We start from the raw sequence: 19,940 nt of genomic DNA, 5'->3' as shown, positions 1-19,940 counted from the left end.
TGCTTGTCTGCGAGTGTTTCTTTACGTGTGTTTGTGTGTTTGTGTATTCGTGAGGGACTTTGTTTCTTGGGTGCTCGGGGCAGTTATTGCGAGCTTATTAAAGCTGAGAAATGACAATATATGGCTGGCTCCTTTCCTTTTCTGGCCGCTTGCACAAGGTCTGCTGGACAGAGAAATAGAAGGCACAGAGGGGAGAGAGGAATTGGAGATACAGATGTCATGCACGTGATATATGGCTGTGAAAGAGAGATCACTGACACAGGAACAGAGTTCTGAACATGTATTTCTTTTCACCAAAATGGCAGGTGTAGCAGAAGTGACATCACAGGACCCTTGACCTCTGATGAAACTACAGGAAGTGATGTCATTTGACCCCACCCCGAAGTTACATCACGGGAAACGATGGAACACGACCTTTCACCCCTTGGCAAAACAGGAAGTGGCATCACGTGGCATTGTTTCTAAATACACTATGAAAAATATGCTTATATCACTGTAAAGTGATATATATTTCATACAAGAACGGATCAGCATATATATTGCTAATATCAGCGCGTATAGGCCCTTTTACCAAATTACTGTAAATGCAAGCACATGTCCAAGGCCAAATGATAATGATGTGTTATTATACAGCATGTGTAAGCGCTTCATTTAGAACAAATATACATACAATGTCACCCAACCTGTGTTGGTACTCATTTATCGACCTCAGCAGGATGAAAGGCTGAGTTGATGTTGCTGGGAGCCTAACCTTCAACCTGCAGAGCACACACACACACTGCAGCAGCGAGCGCTCAACCCACTGAGCTATCTTAACGGCTATAGCTTTCAAAAATCGAGCCACCCAAGAAACACAGAACTACATGCTGCTGGCCACAGCTCAAGAGCTTCAATTTAAAAAAAGGGAGGGGGGGTTAAACTTTCCTTTTTTAGGGGTGACAAGGGAGACCACAGGGGTGGCGAGGGATAGCTCAGGGGGCGCAGGTGCAAGCTCGGACAACCCCTAAATGACCTCCCTGTGACCCCTAAATGACTTCCCTGGTTCTGAAACAGACCACAGAAAGAGAGAGATAGAGGGGGACAAGAGAGAAAGAGGGACACGAGAGAAACAGGGACAACAGAGAGAGAAAGGGGACAAGTGAGAGGCATTGATCATGCATTATGTATACATGATTTAGGTACAAAAATAACAGCACTCGAGTCACGAAAGGTCAGTTGAGCTCCTCCAATTGGCTGGTGGAAAATATATACATCCAGAGATCTGCGCTCGCATCACTACAGGACTTGCACTGTTTTCCTATGTGTGAAACTTGGGTTCAGCCAGCTGTAGGTGTGGAATGAGGCAGCCAGAACAGGCTAGCCGTTCTTGGGACAGCACTACTTGCGATTCCTTGCAGGACACGTTCCTCTGACAAGCAAATCGATGTGTGGCTGTGGCTGCAGCACCCTTTCTTGTGGATGAAGCGATTGGGCCGGCATCTTGTTTGTGTTGCAGTTATCCTTCAGACCACTTACACAGTCCCTGCATCCAGCTCTCCAGCCAGCCAAAGGTAATGCTGAGGGGACAGAGGACTAGACTGAAGACAGTCAAGCAGGACTTGAGGGCCCGGCTGGGCCGTGGCACATGGCACAAGACGAAGGTGACTGGAGAATGAGATTATCCCTCATCAAGGCTGCGAAGTGAACACTCTAGCTCTCCCCATAATAAGTGCACTTCACCTCTAAACACGGAGCAAAGACAATGCACGGGGTTAACACAAGCCCAGCAGCTACTAATGCAAAGCATTTCATTGTTAGCAAAGGCATTCTTATGCATACATTGTTAGGCAATGGAAATCGGGATGGTGTGTTAGCACTTCACTTTCATGCCAGCAGAGTGATGTAAGGGTGCGATCAGGGGACAGGAGACAGCCCATTCTCACAGCAGTTGTTAAGGGTGTGGTTTCAGACGTGAAAGAGAGAATTAACTGCCTGTAACATTGAAGCTGCACCCGAATAGCATCATTACAATGTGTAAAGAAGATAGATGGACCCACACCACTAAGGGTGCCCCTCCCCCACAGTCTCTAAAGTTAATCCGTCTGCCAACTTGTGAAGGGTTGTCTCTCCCTCCCACCCATAACAGTAGTCTCGATGCTCCCAGGGACGGTGTCAGGGCCTTCCAACTTGTTCAATTGAAAGCCTCGAGGACCCCCCTCCCCATCAACTGCCTCCATGTTGCTTAGTCAGCAGTCTTATGCCAGCAATACATTCCTTTTATATATTTCGTTCTGGGCCTTTAAATGTGCTCTTTGCAGCACTTCCTTACAAACTTTGTTTGCTGGATCCCTTCAAACTGTCACTTCCCTTAGGATATGCAAAAGTGTTAGCACTTCGTTGCAATTTTCAGAAGGTATTGTGTTTAAGCTCCATGCTGGCTGGCCACGGCTATTAACCTTATCTGTGGCACCATTAATACTATTGCACCCCATCGGTGGGGGCCTCAGACTGTTTTCACTCTAAGCAAGGGGAGGGGCATAGGAACTATCATGTTGGAATGGGCCCCCACACATCTTCAGCCAGGCCTGTGTGCACCCCTGATCAGCATAGATGTGAGAGTGGAAGCTCATGTGTGTGTGTATTTGGCAGTCAGTTGCACATTTTGGAAGCCATTTTTCCCACACTTTCACAGAGGGAACCCCCCCCCACCCCAACTTTCGCAGAGGGAACCCCCCATCCCCGCACCTCCCTTGACATGGGTCGGGCTTGCTGGCTCACTTACACATTCGGTCTGTTCACTTTTCACCCCACTACCTTTCCCAGTCACCAGCCGCCACTCCTCGTCAACGTCCCTGGCAGATGTATGTCCTCTGAGTCGTCGATTTGCTCTTTTCCTGACTTTAAAAAAAAAATGATTTGTGTTCTTCTGCTGATTGCTAACCAGATGTACTGTTTCCTTTCGATTCATTGACAATACATTGTCAACTCGCAATGTTTGTCTCTTCAATTGCCTCTTTTGTTTTCGTGTCAAATACACTTCTGAATCAGAACACGAATCCTGTCCGTTGTCATTCCCCTCCTTTGGAATCATGACTACTAATGAGTCCACCCTTACATTGTCGGCCACCGGTATAACGCTATTCTCCTCTAGAATACCAATGCGGGATTCCAAGTCGCCTCCCTCTGCACCTATCACCTTATCGTTATCATTCGCAGTCGTCACAAGTCCCAGTATCTTTCCACTCATTTTTTATAGAACCTTCTTGACAAATGATGCCTGAAGCTCATTGTAGGCCTCGTGAGCAGCTCATTATAGGCCTCGTGATTAGTAATTTCACAGCACCTTTCATTAGTCTACTAACTTTGCACGCTCAAGTTTGGTGAGGCCGAAAATCTTTGTGTATTAACCCGTGAAGGGAGTTTTTGTTCAGTTAACTCTGTTGTTGTTTGACTGATAATAATTGGTAATGTAGTTGGCGTTTTTGCGACATGTGTCCCCCCAAATTGAACTGCAAGGTGAAGCATAAATCCAATAGGGAATAGTTATCAGTGGCAGTGAAACGCATAGTGGCCAGATCTGTTTGTCTGCCTGCTCCAGGGGGGGAGCCAGGGGTGTTGCTAGGTCTGGAAAAGACCCGGGGCTACACTGATGTTGGAACTGTTGGGACTGGGGGCTAGCTAGCCTTTTGGCTGTAGCTCCTGGGATTCTATCTGGGGCTACAACCAAAAGATCAAGGGCTATAGCCCCGTTAGCCCCCCCCCTAGCAACGCCCCTGGGGGGAGCTGCTGATTTACTCATCCGTTCGCCCAACTGCACGAGATGTATTTCCCACCGGTAAAACATATGTTATTTTTCCATCTGTTTAATCTATTGTTAATATTCATATTTTGTGCAGGCGAGCTAGTAGTAGGGCCTGGTATATAACAAGTATAGCTAGCATATACAACCTATTGGTATATAAATAAATGCATTAATGAATTAAAACAAATGTCATAACAGTTACCCACACCACTAACACGTTGTCTTTTTACATGTCCAGGTATTCACACCATTCCAGGTAATGGCATGACATTTTATGTGCTCACATCGCTGGCTTGGCACTGGGAGGAGATGAAACCCCTTCTCAATGCAGACCACCTCCACCATTGATACTGTGAGGGCGCCCCCTCCACTCCACCAGCCCCCAAGAAGCACCGAAGAGCAATCTCTACCTCTTGCATCATCGCTTAGTGCTCGACTTTCCATGCAGAGGAATGCACGCGCAATGGGATGACTGATCACAATCTCTGCAGTTCTTGAAATCAATTGGGAATGACTGCCCAGCTATGCCTGATTCATGGAATTATTTGCGTGAACAACGCAGATTTGCGCGCCTTTCTGCCCGAAAATCCCTGTTTGAAGTATGGGGATTTTCGGGCAGAAAGGCGCGCAAATCTGCGTTTTTCACGCAAATAATTCCATGAATCAGAAGTAATGATATTTGTTTTGCTGGTTCACCTACAAAATAAACACCAATACTCGATACGTTTTCTTTCCGTAAATGTGTTTTTCATTGGAAGACATGTTTAATGGTGCAAGTTAGTGATTCCCACTAATGCTTCTCACATCAACCCCATTCACGTGTCACTCTCATGCAAAGTGCCCTACTCCATTCAGTAAGTGTGCCGAGCCCCAATAAATCGTGCGTGACACATGTCTGCTGCCATGTGTCGTTGTGTTCCTCAAATGCACAGCAGCCGCTCCGTTCTTTGCTTGATTCATCTAAATCAGTGACTGAAAAATGAAAGCATAACCCACAGAGTACGCCTTGCCCCTATTACCATAAAACAGCAAACGCTCACGGAATCTATACGGCGACAGAAAGAAAGAAAGAAAGAAAGAAAGAAAGGCCTTCCTCTATAAAGGTAAGCTGGAGGGACTTACCTCATTTGCAGAGGGTGCTGTGGTGGCTGGCGGCGGTAATAATGTGCTCCTGCAGCACAGTGGTCATTATTACTGATTACAGGCACTTCCAGCAGGCTTCCCTCAGCTCCATTATACCAAAAGCATGAAATGTGTTTAGTAAGCCAGAGCCCAGTGTAATTAAAATTGTGGAGCGAGCACCGGGCAACCTTTCCCCTTGCGCTGCATGCATACAATTAAAACTTGAAAGGGGACCGAGCGCAGTACGTGGATTCCCCACCGGGCGCGGATCAGCGTGTTTCACGTCGTGTTGCCTCTAAAGGCGCCGAGGCCGCCTGTGTTACTCGCGGCCGTGCACCAAGCCTATCCCACCTCATGATGCTAACGTCCGCGGAAAGTAAACCCCAACGCATTTCATGTTTTGCTAATTTTCCTTGTGTCGATATGCATTGGAAGCCAGTTTTACATTTCCGGCAATGGATCCGTGTGCACACATGTCATGCCGTGAACTTATTTCCTACACATTAAACAGCTTGAAAAAATAAAAACACACCCGTTCCTGTGTTGCGTTCTACAACAATTGATTGAGTCTACCGGCATGGATAACAAAACTCAAGAAAGCTTTGAAGTGGAAGAAAACCTGCCATTAAAATATAATTTGTCAATCAAACCAAAACATGAAGACATCCAGTGATCATCAAACCAGTTTCAGAAGCTGACTTGCAGCCCTGGTAATGTCCTGCTTCAGGCACCATTCACGACTTCCCCTGTGGCCCCTCTGATGCTCTCACTACCGACACAGCACTGATGGGCGTTTCTCCACAACCGGCATTCAATGAGTTTAACAGACAACAGCCTCTCACATTGACTGATTCCCCTCCATCTTTATTTACACTTCATTAGATGGATGGTTGTTAAGAGGCTTGACCTAAGAGGATGTGGAAAACCTATAGTGGACAGTTCAATTCTGGATGTATTCGTTCGCAAAATTGTTATAATCCAAACCATTACACTGTTGTGGAGGGCCGCGAGAAATATCACATATGTCGAAGTTTCTATAGCAGTCCAACTCAACTCAGGGATTCCCCCCCCCAAGCAAGGTGGCGCGCCCAAATCGTGATTTCAGATTCACTTTGGTGATGCCTCCAACCCGTCTCACACCCTCCCCAACAAATACCTTGTGTCACCTATGGACTAGGAACCAGGCCGGTGTATAGAAAGAATATATATTTATTAATGTATGTATTTATTTAAGGTTTGACAAAGAAGACCTGCAGCCAGTATTACTACTCCCAAGTACTTTTGCTTATTAAAACAACACACAGGTAACATTTTGAAACATGCAGTCACAACTTACAACTGATTTGATTTCAAGTTAACCAATAGAAAACATTCACAATATAATGGAAACATCTTTTGCAACACACATTCAAAGGACGGAAATTGCTTTGGGTTTCTGGTTTGGGAGGCAAGGAAATCAATGGCAAATGTCGTTGTTATGCTTTCATTTGAAAGGCACAGTTGGGAAAAGGAACTCCAATTGGGAAATCGTTTTTCAACTTTTATTTGAAAGGCAAGGTTGCAAAAAGGAACTCAAAGGGAAATCGTTTTTCAACACACATTCACACGTGAAGCAGTGCTTGGTAATTCTGGTTTGGGATTCAAGGGAATAAATGGGAAATTTTGTTTTTTCAACACAAATACAAATGAGATGTAAGGCTTTGCAATTATGACTTTGGAATCACTGGGAATGAATGGGAAGTTTTGTTTTGTACCCTCTACATTCACTTGAAAAGTAGCGTTTGCTATGACTTATTTTGGGAATATGGACATCCCCCTTCGAGACAGAAGCAAGGTGTTTCAGAAGGACAGTCACCCAAATCTACATGGTCTAAACCGCCTCTAAAACACTGGACATGAGCTGTGTTAGTTTTGAATTCTAACAACACTGATCCCGTGATTTTCTATATGGGAATTAATTGATTTAACTTCAATTCAATGCACTAAGGATCTACACGACTTTCCCCCCTGCCCACAAATTAACGGCAAGGAGTAAGGCAGGCTGTTCCCAACACAATTCAATTTAAATGGATATGTTGATTTTCTATATTGGAATTCATTTGAATTGGATTTAATACAATGTGCCATGGGCCTTGTGATGGTTTTATAACATGGCACACTCCAGCCAGGGACTCCTTCCCCTGACAATGAATGTGACATATAATAAAAATGTTTTTTATCTTTAATAAACCACAGGTTCTTTATTTGAGTCGGTCCCCAACTGGTCTCACACCCACCTTTTAGAAACACCCCGTGTTACAATGGACTAGGAACCAGGCCAGTGTGTATCAATCAGATATTTATTCATTTATTATTTAATGGAAAAAGGAAAAATATTCAAAATACAATTTTACAACAGCCACCAAGTGATGGCAACTCGAATGCAATGTTGCCTACAGACCAATTGGTTCAACATCCCAACACAAATCACATGGATCTTTAATGACAAAATAGGGAAAACAGTTTTAAATCATATGATTGCACCCGAAGTTAAGCATTCCCCCTGTAGCACTCACCCCCAAATATCAGCAAACTTAATTCCCTTTGGAAGGAAGGCAGTGGCAAGGAGTAAAGATAAAGAAAGAAGAATCAGAATTAGTATACAACCTACCACCCCAAGATGGGAAGTCAGAAAAGAAAATGAAAACCTGATTTTTGAGCAAAATGGCAGAATCGGATTTGCTTGATTACTCGAACAGCAGCTCACAACTGCGGTGGAACAGCTAGAGAGGAAATTTGTGATGCTACGCTTGAGGAGATAAGTAAGCTTAAAGACTACTATTCAACACACCCGGGCAACATGAAAACAAGGTAGGAAAATCAATTTTGGGGAAGAAAGTAAATGCAAAAGAAAAACACACACAGCAAAATGGAAATTTGCTTTACACAGGATTTGTGATGACAGGTAGCTAAGAAAAGGGATGAGCTGTCAAAATTGGAAATCGGTTTTCAGGACAAGGACAGAGACACATAACAGATAGGTTTCTAACAGAAAGGGATTACTCTCAATGGGACTATGGTTTAGGTTTTTCAATGGGACAGATGCAAATTAGGAATTCGTAGGAATGCACAAAATACACCGACACATTTGGTTTTCAGTGACAAGGAGACTAATTCTGCTGAGGCTATACTTTAATGACTATAGTTAGTAAAACACTCATCAAAATTGTTGGTTTCAAAATGTCAACAATATTGAACATGAATTTTCAATGGGAAATGAATTGATTGATTTAAGGATACGAAGGACTTATACAGACAACTGAAAACTTTCTCAAAGGAATACATTAACATACACAGGCTAATTCAGATTCTTCTATGGAAAGGTGAATGAATTATACTGGCAATTTGGACTTTCAATGGGATTTTCAATAGGATTTTCTATGGGATTTTTAATGGGATTGACGTTACAAAAGAGAGCAGTATGCAATTTGGGACTGTGGTTATTTGCTACTTACAAAGTAATCCTTGGTGTGGGATTCTGGAAAGTCATCAGGATCTCTGGATCCTTTGGAGAGCTAGGCAAGGGGTATGGTCTCTGCACTCTCCTGGATGGGATTCTGGAGAGCCAAGCTGGACCTCAGGACTCTCTGGACAGCTAGGCAAGGGTCTGGTCTCTGCACTCTCTTGGATGGAATCAGCTGCCTCCATCCTATTTCTCCTGTCTCCCTGGATTCTGGTGTGAGTGTTTCATCCTGTGTCTAGTACAGTCCCCCCTTATATAGCCCATCATGACATCATTTATTTTACAATCTGGGGGAAGTACCCTAGAATTACTCCTAACCTGGGACAGGACATCCTACCATCCCTTTCCCTGCCCCCCCGGCATCATTATTTCAAGGGGAGGGATCACCATCTGTCTATTTGACATGTATGACAGTTGTTTGTTCTCTTAGCCAACTCTCTAGCAAAACTGAGTTATGTATCATAACTTCCAATTTATATTCGACACCACCATAAGAAATAGATAGGTCATTTTGAGGAGGTCATGGGGAATTAGACAAGCCGATCGCCAACCCTGTATGAGATAGCCCCTTGGCACCTCTTGGTCATTTTCATAAAATGTATAATAGTTATCACTCTGCAAATTATTAAGCATATTCATAATGTACATCTCCATCTTCCCACCAACTGGAAAATGTGTCCCATTTTAAAATCACAAATAACAAGAGGGGTCCTAGGAGTCCTTCTGCCAGACATTAGTTCTGGTTACGGGAGCCTTACCCAGAGTTTTTAGCTCACTATCTTTCACGGTAGATAAATATCCAAAACATATCAGTCTTTGTCCTGCCCCGGGGCAGTACAGCACCGAAATGATAGGCAATTCTCCTTTGAACAAGAGTACCAACAGCAACCCCAGACACGTGTTTTCGTCTGGTTGGACCTCATCAGTAGAGTGGAGCTGTGCCTCTCTAAGAATAGTGAGAAAGGGGTCCACATCTGGATGCCCCTAGAACTTAGGGTGAAAAACTCCACACCCTCAATGACATTTCTGTGCAAGCAAAAGTCACAATTTCACATGTTTTCTTTATATTCTTTCACATGCATGTGGCCCTATTTCTCATTTAATGTTTGAAATGCGGTTCTGTACGTCATGGGATTTTCTTTTAGTTTGACCTTTTGAATTGGTTTGCAAATGCGGTTGTTCATGGACACGGAAAGGTAGACCCTCTGCACAAGGTTCTTTTGATTTGACACAGAAGAAAAGTCAAGCTGTTTTTCATTCATTTTTAGTGTTTCAGAGTGGTGCCATTCACATGAAAGGGAAAACAAAAGCTGTGTCGGGTGGCAATGTGAAAACCTTGCCCCTCATGTGAAAGGAACAGTAAGACAAGGCTGTTTTTGGATGTATTGCCTAACTTTTTGGCATTCAGGTGGAATAAAGCATGTAGCGCTGTTTTTCAATGCAGCACATACCTTTGTGGTATTTCATATGAGAGAAGAAAAACACTTGCAGGGCTGTCTTGAATGTAGTGCACAACTTTGGTGTTTAGATGGCAGAACAGCAAATGTAGAACCGTTTTTCAATGCAACGCAAAACTTTGGTGGTTCAGATTAAAGCAAAGCAAATGCAAGGCCATTATTCGATGCAGTGTTCAACTGCTTACCACTCATGTGCCAGGGAACAAAGCACAGCCGTGTTGGGTGAAAGGTTGAAATGCTTGCCACTCAGGTGCCAGGGAAGCCGAGCACAGGTGTTGTTTGTGGCAATGTTTAAATGTGGTTTTGAGGCGAAGGGGGTTTCTGCTTAGGGCCTTAAATGCACCCCACAGCCTACCCAGTGTCACCCCATACCCACTAATGATAAGGCATGAGTCAGTTATTTCCCCACACAATTGATCACTTTTGGATTGGTCTACTTACATGGGAGGCTTTGGTGAGGGAAAACAGCAGGGCTTCTCTGAGGACAATGCAGATCTCATCAAGGGCAGTCAGTCAAGGATTTTCACCTGCATCCAGACTCCTTCTGCTCATCTGATGGGGTCCCCACTAGCTTCTAGGTTTCCCTGTCACTGTCTCCAATGCAAGGATTGAGGCCTCTCTGCTAGTTGTTCCTCGCAAGCATCTGTCTGCGAGCTATCTCCCGGAATAAAGTCAATAATGCCCTGTTCTGATGCAAACATGCCCTCTTATAGGGCTGATGACACTCCAACATTGTCATAATTCCGACGGTAAGGATTGGCTAGAACTCTCCCCTCACCTCCCACCTAAGGCACCCACTGTCTGCTGATAGGACCAGACATTGGGAGATATGTATGATGTTGGCTGAGAGAGGAGAAAGATTTGTCATCCCAAAGTGACATGTGGGTTTTACATTTTGTAATCTGAAAAATCTCACAATATGGCAACTACCTTAATATTTCAGATAACCACATGAACATATATATTTTTGAGTTCTATATTTTATGACGAGTCGGACAATACTCATTTTCTTTTGGCATGCCCTTCCTAGGCAGAGCTACCATTTTTCAGTTTGGTGGTGTGCCAAAATAATTGCAACTCTGACCCTACGTACTTCCAATATTAATTTCACTGTCGATTAATCTATCAATATTTCCAATTCCTCAGATTAATGAACATGCCAGAATCATACTTTTGACCATAACTTAAGGTATGTACATCACACAATGTTTGTTTTTACATGGTCCCAACTGGCTTTGTATGCCCTTTAAAATGAGCCCCAGGTGGGCTTGTTAGGAAACATGATGCTCTTTTTATTTAGGAAAATGTCTTTAAAGTTTAATCAATGGCACTGCATGCTTTGAGAGGTAGTTTAATTTCTCCTCCAAGTTTCCATTTCTCTTTAAGCATGTGACCCGCCACCTGCTCCAGCCAATGTTTATCCTACCCTTTCCTCCTGAGCCTCAAAGGGTCTTTGTTCAGAACTAATGCACATTTTATGTGAAACCTGGCCTTAAAGGTAATTTCTGTCTGTCATGTTATCTGTACCTACCATAATTTCAATCTACTTCTTTGTATATTTTAGCATTTAAATTGACAACCAGACCAGTTTCTTTGGTGGGCCCAGCCCCAAAAGTCTTAGGTTCAACATTTCAACTCACAGAGAAAAACAAGTTGCAGTTCACAATTCTGAAAGGCTGGCATATTGCATTTACCTAACTTGTACATGTGACTTTAAATACTGCACCAGGGCATGTTGTTCACAATATAATTTGTTTATATACTGTATAAATATAAATACATTCACTCTTGGTATTCTTCACAAAGATGCCACAATTACATAAGAAACCGGTGTTCATTTATGCAAAAAAGAAATAGGCCTTTCCTTATAAATATTGTCATTTTTATGTGCTGAAATTGAGTCTCTTTATTCCTGAAAATGCAGTCTGTCATTTGACATTACTTTCCCAATGTAAGACATCATTCCTGCTTTTTATCTTCCAGATACATAGTATTTTGAATGCATTTATTCTTTCCATGTGCACTGTTACAGTTTTGAATCTGTCAAAGTGGGCATTTACATGAGTCAGCATCTGAAGTGTCCCATGACTTTTGGAACCCATTTGACACAGTTAACAATAATCAAGTTCTAAGTTGCACTTTCTTCCGCTGAGTGCCTGTACATTGTAACAAAATGGAGGGAGGCCCATTCTCGCTCATTCACTATGCCTCATGTTGAAATCACTGTTTTGTGCTGGCTTTTATGTTTCAATGGAACTCCACACTGAGCCAGCTTGACTCTCACAATCGGGCCTAGCATGGCCTTTCCATCTTTGTCACTCTGGGGCTCTCTTTTTACCTGAAAAATCCCCTCATGGATCATTGATTCAGTTGACTCAGAGAAAAGATCAAGGGGAGAGTGTTTTTGTGTGATTCCTTTTGGCTTTGGTTCATTCAATTAATTTTCTCGTCAGAACACATCTGCTTTTTTTACTGTCTTGAGGGAGAGGCACACTTATCTGCACTATACTCTTTTTTTGGATTCTGGGGTTTTGGTCCTGGAGCCCTCCCGTTTTGGAAAATCCAGCCTCCCCTGTGAAGGTAAGGAGTTATTGACTCTGCCGAGAGTAAAAGAGAGGTTAAGTATTTTATACAGTACTTCTTTTCCCAGTAAATAGGGATACAAATTGACAACAAACAACAGTTGATAAGTTGATACATTGCAACCAAATGTTAACATTGATTTCACTTGACATATGCAATTCTACAACATGCTCTTTGTCTAATTTTGGTACATTCCTTATAAGTATGAATTATCATACTCCATGTTAATGTGTGATATTCTCCATCTGGGTTTCCCTTCTTTCCTTTTATTCTTCAGATGGTTCCTGAGCTCTGCCCTCACTGGGTTCTTCAATCAGTCGTAAAGTCTGTCTGGGTTGACAGCTCTTCAACCGATTGATATGGACCCATTTCTCTTCTGTATGTTCTGCTTTTGGGATGCAGATCTTACAGGCGACATGTGAGATTTTATTGATAATGTCAAAGTAGACCCTGTATCCTACTTTGTACTCCTTCTTGGTAGTGTTAAAGTCATAGTAGGCTTTCATTCCTTCTGCTGATTTTTCTTATTTGTGCTGCTCATAAGTAAAAGCATGTTGAAGATGTTTCCGTAAATTTTCAATGTACTCTTGGGTTGTGGACGTGTTGCTCAGGTTCTGCTCTTGTGTTCTATAGAGCGATGCTGAAGAAGCACCATTTTCCATCCATTCATTAGCTCAAATGGAGGCATTTTTGTTGCAAAAGATGATGTGGTCCTTATGGCCATCAGGACAAGTAGTAATCGTATGTTCTAACTAGGTCGAGAGTCCATCACAAACTTCTTCACGATGCCCAGAATTTGTTTTATCGTACCTCCCAACTGTCCCGCTCAAGGCTGGGTAATAGGCAATGTAGAGTTTTCTTTTTACCCCTAGTATCTCCCACATCTTGGTCATTACCTCGCTGGTAAATTGACCTCCTTGGTCTGACTTAATCCTTTGGGGAAGGCTGAAATGAGAGTAGATGTGATTGATCATTAGTGCAACAGCTTACTCCGCCTTACAATTCGGGGCTGGAAGACATTCTACCCACTTGGTAAAAAAGCATGTCACAGTCAACATGTACATGTTTCCTCTAGAGGAGCTTATCACTGGCCCAATAAAATTGACTTGCAAAACCGACCAAGACAGTGTCATTCCCCTTTTCTGTAGGGGAGATCTATGTGTCAGAGAACCCAGCTTAAAATGAGCACACACAAGACACCCCTTTAAATAGATGTTGAGATAGTGGCCCATGTGTGGCCAATATGCAACCTCGCAAAAGATTTCTAATGTAGTATGAAACCCCCAGTGATCTGAAGTGGCCATGTCATTGGCGTGAATTAACATCAGGCATCGGAATGAGTTAGGTACCACCCACTGGTCACATCCAGATAAGGATCTCTGTATTAACAAACCGTCTTGGCTTCAGAACATTTTGGAAAACTTCATCAACACCCAGAGATCCTTCTTCGCAATATAATCAGATTCTGTCAAAGGGAAATGCAAGGGGTCTTAAATATGTTGATAACATATCCCAATAATTGGGTCCTCTTTTTTTGCAGTAATCAAATCTGCCTCTGGGGTTTCTTTACTACACTGGGTAGTTGAGGGTTCATTATTGGCATGGGTTTGACACCTGGTGACAGCAGCAACCTGGATTTCCCCCAATAGGGATTCAGTTTGTAGGAGATCCCAGTGAATGGCTCTGGTTTTGGCCAACTGGTCAGCCAAGTAATTTCCAGTTTTGTCTGGTCCCTCTATTTCGGAATGACCACTGATCTTTTCCCAATAGATGGTGATCTCAGAGGGTACCAGAACATTAATTGACTGGATAAATGTGCTGGGCTTGAGCTGAACCCCAGGACCAGGGGCCCTTTAAGATGAGGTAGTAATATTTAGAGATGGATGGGGATGCATAACTTACTCATCCTCACTGGTAATGAGCATGTCACAATTTCCGGTTTCCAACATATAGGCAACTTGGGGTGGAAATTCTGGTAAGGGGCTTGGCTCTTCCTCTGCAGTCCCCTCTCTGGGCGATTCATCGACCACTCTTTCATCAGTCTTCACATCAAGACATCCTCATTTAAATAAATGCTTCTTTGGAGTTCATATCTGTATGACTCCTTTCAGACATCCGGCTGATTTCACATGTTCATCAACACTCCAGGTCATAAGACTGCATTGTCCATTCGGACAGCAGTAGATCCATCTTCCCACATATGTCTTGTGGTTGTTCGGGTACAGGAACTTTATTGCTTTGGGCGTGCGAATACTGGCCTTTACGTAGTCTCTGATGTATTCATCTGTTCGTTCTTTGGGTTGGAACCCAGATTGAACATTGATCACAATCTTCATTTGTGCTGCTTTCCTTGCAGTCTTCTTGCATTATGTGATTATTATCCTAATCACACACAATCCAAATATGATCATCATCAGCAGGACTCCAAAGAACTTTAAAATGTTCACCATCCTTTGTAGACCCTTCAGAAGATTGAGACAAACCAGCTGTCATCAGCAATGTCTTCCACTTTGTCTTCCATCTTGATGTGCAAGTTTGTCAACATCGTTATGGCCTCTGTCAAAGTGCCATTCTCGTCGTCATGAGAATGTATGAATGTGCAACATGATTCTCCAATTTTGGCACGAACACATCCATCCATGGCTGTAATCATATACAAGCCAAATCTGTTCTGGAGAGTCATTAGGCATATGGCTCTTAGCTCCTCTTTGATGGCATTGAAACACTTTATGGTGGTGTTAATCATCTGCAGAAGCTCCCATATGTTAATTTGCAACCATTTTGCATTCAACATTGTCTGGATACCAGGCATAAAGATAATAGTGAAAACTGAAGCAGTTTTACTGACTAACCTATGCTCATATGGAATAGCATTGAAAGCTTCTATCGATTTGCCTGATAAATAGTTTTCCCTCTTCATTTGATTAAGGAGTTACAGAGTTAAGGACAATAACAATTACTATAGAACCCAGTCCTCCCCAATCTCTGGGCAGCTTCATGTATGCTGTGGATCCACTGGACCAGTAGTGATCCATTATCATCACTGTCCCATCTTTCACTAGCCAAAGGCACTATCTGCAATGGGCCTCCTTTGTCTTCAACACACGTCAGCAATTTTGCAAACCCTGGCCAGAGAGATTTGCATATTTTTTTCCACTCATTCGATATCTGGCTTGTGATATCCAGTTACTGCCACAACTCTGCATACGACTATGCCTTCTTCCCAACCATCTGGAGAAAGTACTGTCCAACAGATTCACATCTGGCCTCTTTCCATGCAAATTTGTATTTCTTAATCAGTATTTCCTTGACAGTTCAGTTTCCTGTTTATTTCCCATCTAATTCCAGCTTGCTTAATGCCAGGCTGTTCGTATCATATCACATGGTCTCTGGTGTACGCTCTTTCTCTTTTCTTTAAATCTTGAACATAATCATCTTCTTCTGGTGCTGACCATTCCGTCACCCATACCAAGGATGCCGTTCAACACTGGAATTGACCTATTGTATGACAGAGTCCAAGGTGAGTCCGGCAATGAGCAGTTTGGATGTCTATCTCTATAGCTATGCATATCTAAGACTTTACCATAACACAAGATAGGAGAGCACATACATAACAATCATCCTTAGAAGATCTCTTTCCTACTTCTTTCATGTATTGATACCACATGTTGTTTCCCAAATGTGCAGTACTGTGTAAATAATCATGTAATTCATAATCACCCTCCCTTGCACTTCTCTTAGGTCTCTTTCTTGCCCAGCTGAGCTCTCATAAGCATCTCATTGAATACATCAGTATACATTCTTCCTACAGGGGGAATCACAGGAACACTTGTCAGTGAAATAGGTGCCTTCACACATATCACTGGTGTAGGAACAATCACATATGGCCTTGGCCTTCTTACAATGTCTAGTTCTGCAAAGGTCACCAGAGTGGGCAGGATTAACGGGACTCCTTCCTTTTTGGGACCAAAAGTAAACAGTGTGGATCAATAGGAATAGAAAAATGATAATAGATGCTGAAAAGGCATTTATTATACACCAATACATTAGACTCCACCATCAGTGTCTCTCCATTCGGCGTTGACTCTGTTCACTCTCTGGATTTGCAATATGTTCAATATACAACATCATGCCTGTGATTACTTTTAAGGAAGGGAAAACTCTTTTTAATCAGGCAATGTCGTTAAATGCTGAGGTAGCTGTCTGATATGTTCTATTATTACTGCAAGTAATTCTCTAATAGCCGGGTAATTTTTAGGATCTCGGATAAAAGTATGCACATCAGTGCTGCACCCAACAAGAGCAGGCTGAGCTCGGAGAATAAAAATTAAGACAGCAAGAAGTAGTCTGTGAACATCAACATCAGATAATACCATTTGTGTGTCCAAAAAGAAACTTAGTGAGAAACATATCTGAGAACTGCTCCAAAAATGGATGCGCTAACCCCTGTGCGCACAAAATCTGTAAAATTGCGCATGGTTCATAAATACCAAAAGGCTGCACATCCCTGACACACAGTCAAAGTTGGTGTAAAAACAGAACTCCCTGCAGGAGAATGGTAGTGGGTGCTGTTACATGTAACATGAAGCAAGGCCACAAACTGAAAACGCCTTTAAAATGCAACTTTCCCAACCAATTGCAACCTTCAAAGTGCTGTTTCGGTGCTAAATTCAGTCATTTTCCAAGTGAACTATTGAAATTAAAAGTGTGCTGAAATCACAGATCATCCAGTACAGTCAGAAGAAACCGGCCTCACTGACTGACAGCAGCTAAGAAATGTATTTCATGCAAAACCAAGTCCAGCACTCAAACAGACATGGTACTGAATACATTTTAAATGTGCTCTTTCCCTGAACAAATTGCAAAATTCGCCTATTTTAAAGTATGTTTGTGAAGGGCTTAATTCTTTTAAATGTCCAAATCCCTTATAAACTGTGTTCAGTTTTATATGTTTTAAATGAAAGACCTTAAAGTGAATTTTAAAATAACCCAGTTGGAGTTAACTGGTTAATTCTGACTTGACAGTGCCCAGCCTGGGAAAGATGACACCTCAGGTTGACACTCCCCTGCTACAGGAAGTTTTTATGGATGCTGGAGGTTCCCGCATATTGACAACAATGAGCTCATCAGACTTTCGTCTCTGGCTGATCCAAGGACAATGGCAGGCTGTCTGCTGATCTCTACAGTGGAGCATCTGTCTCAAGGAAGAGGACACCCCTCCCGAATCAAAGAAATGTGACAGCTGTTGTCTGTTGAAAGGACAGTTACAAAGAACAAAACTGTCCATTTGGTGTTTAAATACCTATTTGTGATTAAGTTTTGAAACTCTTTAACTTTGCAACATGAAGGAGGACAAATCTAAAAATTGGTATTGGTAAATCTAATTGTAGGCCCTTGCTTTGAAGATGTTAATGAACCCTGTACTACATAAGGAACCAAAGTTACAGGAAAACCCTAATTGTAGCAAAACTATTAATGCTGCAAGTCCAATATTGTATACCCATGCTCTAGTGATAATCACCCAGATATGTACTGAATTAGAAATTGTTAGGCCAAACTGTTATGATTAAATTTGATAAAATTCCACAGAATGATAAAGACAGATCTCACAGAGTGGGAATTGGACATTAGGATAGCTCAGAAAATCTATAATGTATGTGTCTGATTTTATTAGGTGACATCATTTTAGAAATGTATATTTGTGCAAAAGTTAAGTTTCGGTCAAAATCAATGTGCGAGTTCCCAAATCCCACCATAAATATAACAGCTCTTTCTGACTTCCAATCAGAGCAAGACAAGTGCCTTTGTCCACTCACAGCCGTGGGGGTGTGGTTTGAAATTCTGCCCATAGCATAAACTTTGTGATGTCACTTGGTAGCATAAATATAGGAACTTCAGCACACATAGACGCACACTGCTTCCTGACCACATCCTGATTTCCGCGCAGTGCTTTGTTCCTGACTTCTTCATCTTGTTCCTGACTTCTTTATCTTGTCCTTATTCCAGACTTCTTTGCAAAAACCAAGGCCCAGCAATTGCTGAACTCTCTTCACCTAGGCCCAAATCCAACCATCCCAAATTTAAGGGAAATTCATTCTGATCCAGTTTGGCTAGCTACCATCACACTTGCCTGCTGAATCTCGCCATCATGCTAATCTACCGTGTCCAGTGACCAGAAAGGCCAATCCAAATCCAGTTGAGGTGCCAATCCAATTGACCAGAACCACCCACTGATCATCCTGCCAGAGGTGCCGTGCTGCTGGCAGACCCGATTCGATGACCAGAACCCTGACGGTCCAATCTTAATTACAGTGGACTGTAAGTATCAACAGGAAGAAAAGTAACCCATAGTATATTGCCTTGTCCTATCCCAAGCTCAACCCATCCTCTCTTTAACTTAAGTACTTGTAGTAGTGTCACACCAGTCTAAAACCTTGCTTTGATTTCTTGTAATAGTAATAATTTCTTGAAAATCCCAAACCCTTAATATCATCCCATGGGTAATCCAATTGAGCGCTCCAAGGCAGACACGGAGGTGCCGGGGCTGGTTTCCGTGGACCACTCTGGGGCTTACTGTGTTTGAAACTGGTAACCAGCCTAAATACCCTAGTTTAGAGATTTCTGTTTTCATTTTCGCACCTATTTTTTCAAAAACCCCTCTCACTGACTTCCATAACTACTTCAATTATATAGATAGAAATGTAATTTCAACTCTCAGTTACACCTAATACCCTTAGCTACCTCTACAACTAAAAACCTGAAAAGTTTTTCTGACCCGTTTTTATAAAAAAATCGCATAGTGAAATTTTGCTGCAAATTTACATTTTATAAAAGTTTTACACGTCTTTTCCCATCCAAAGTGTTTCTTAACTTCCATTCCGATCTAAAGTGTGTACTGTTGCTCATCTTGTAGCTCATGTGTGTTACGACCTGTTTAGTGTTGCTCCCATGAGAATTTATATCAATTTAAGGAGTTTTGCTCATTTTCCTTGTTTCAAAAAGCCATTTTCACCTGTCATTTTAAAAGTGTCAAAGTTCCAAAAGTGGTTTTCTCTCTTGTTTGGGGAGGGAAGACTATATTCAAACACTGTACTCTGTCTTTCATTCCTGAATACCTGCTGCTTACTGACATCTGTGTAGGATTGCTCATTTATGCCTTAAGAACTTTGCAGTGGGACAAATTAACCTAAATGCTATCTGTTCACAAACCAAAACTGTTCTTTTTCCTTTGTGTTCTGTGCTGCATTACTATAAGTGAATTCAATTGCTTTACTTATTTTCTGAATTGTATTGGCACCACCTGGTGATTGCTGCCCCATATATATATATTAAAATGTATGTGTGATTTGAACATTAAATAAATAAATAAATATTTACTTTTACCAACTAGCCTGATACCTGGTCCAATGTGACCTGGGGGGGTATTTTGAGACAGGTGTGATAAGAGGGGTATACACTCAGAATATTGAACCTATAGACATAATAAATAACTGTT

This window comes from Ambystoma mexicanum, chromosome 6q (genome assembly GCF_040938575.1).
Source record: "Ambystoma mexicanum isolate Mex_15411 chromosome 6q, UKY_AmexF1_1, whole genome shotgun sequence".
Lineage (NCBI taxonomy): Eukaryota > Metazoa > Chordata > Amphibia > Caudata > Ambystomatidae > Ambystoma > Ambystoma mexicanum.
Note: the sequence above shows the minus strand (reverse complement) of the source record.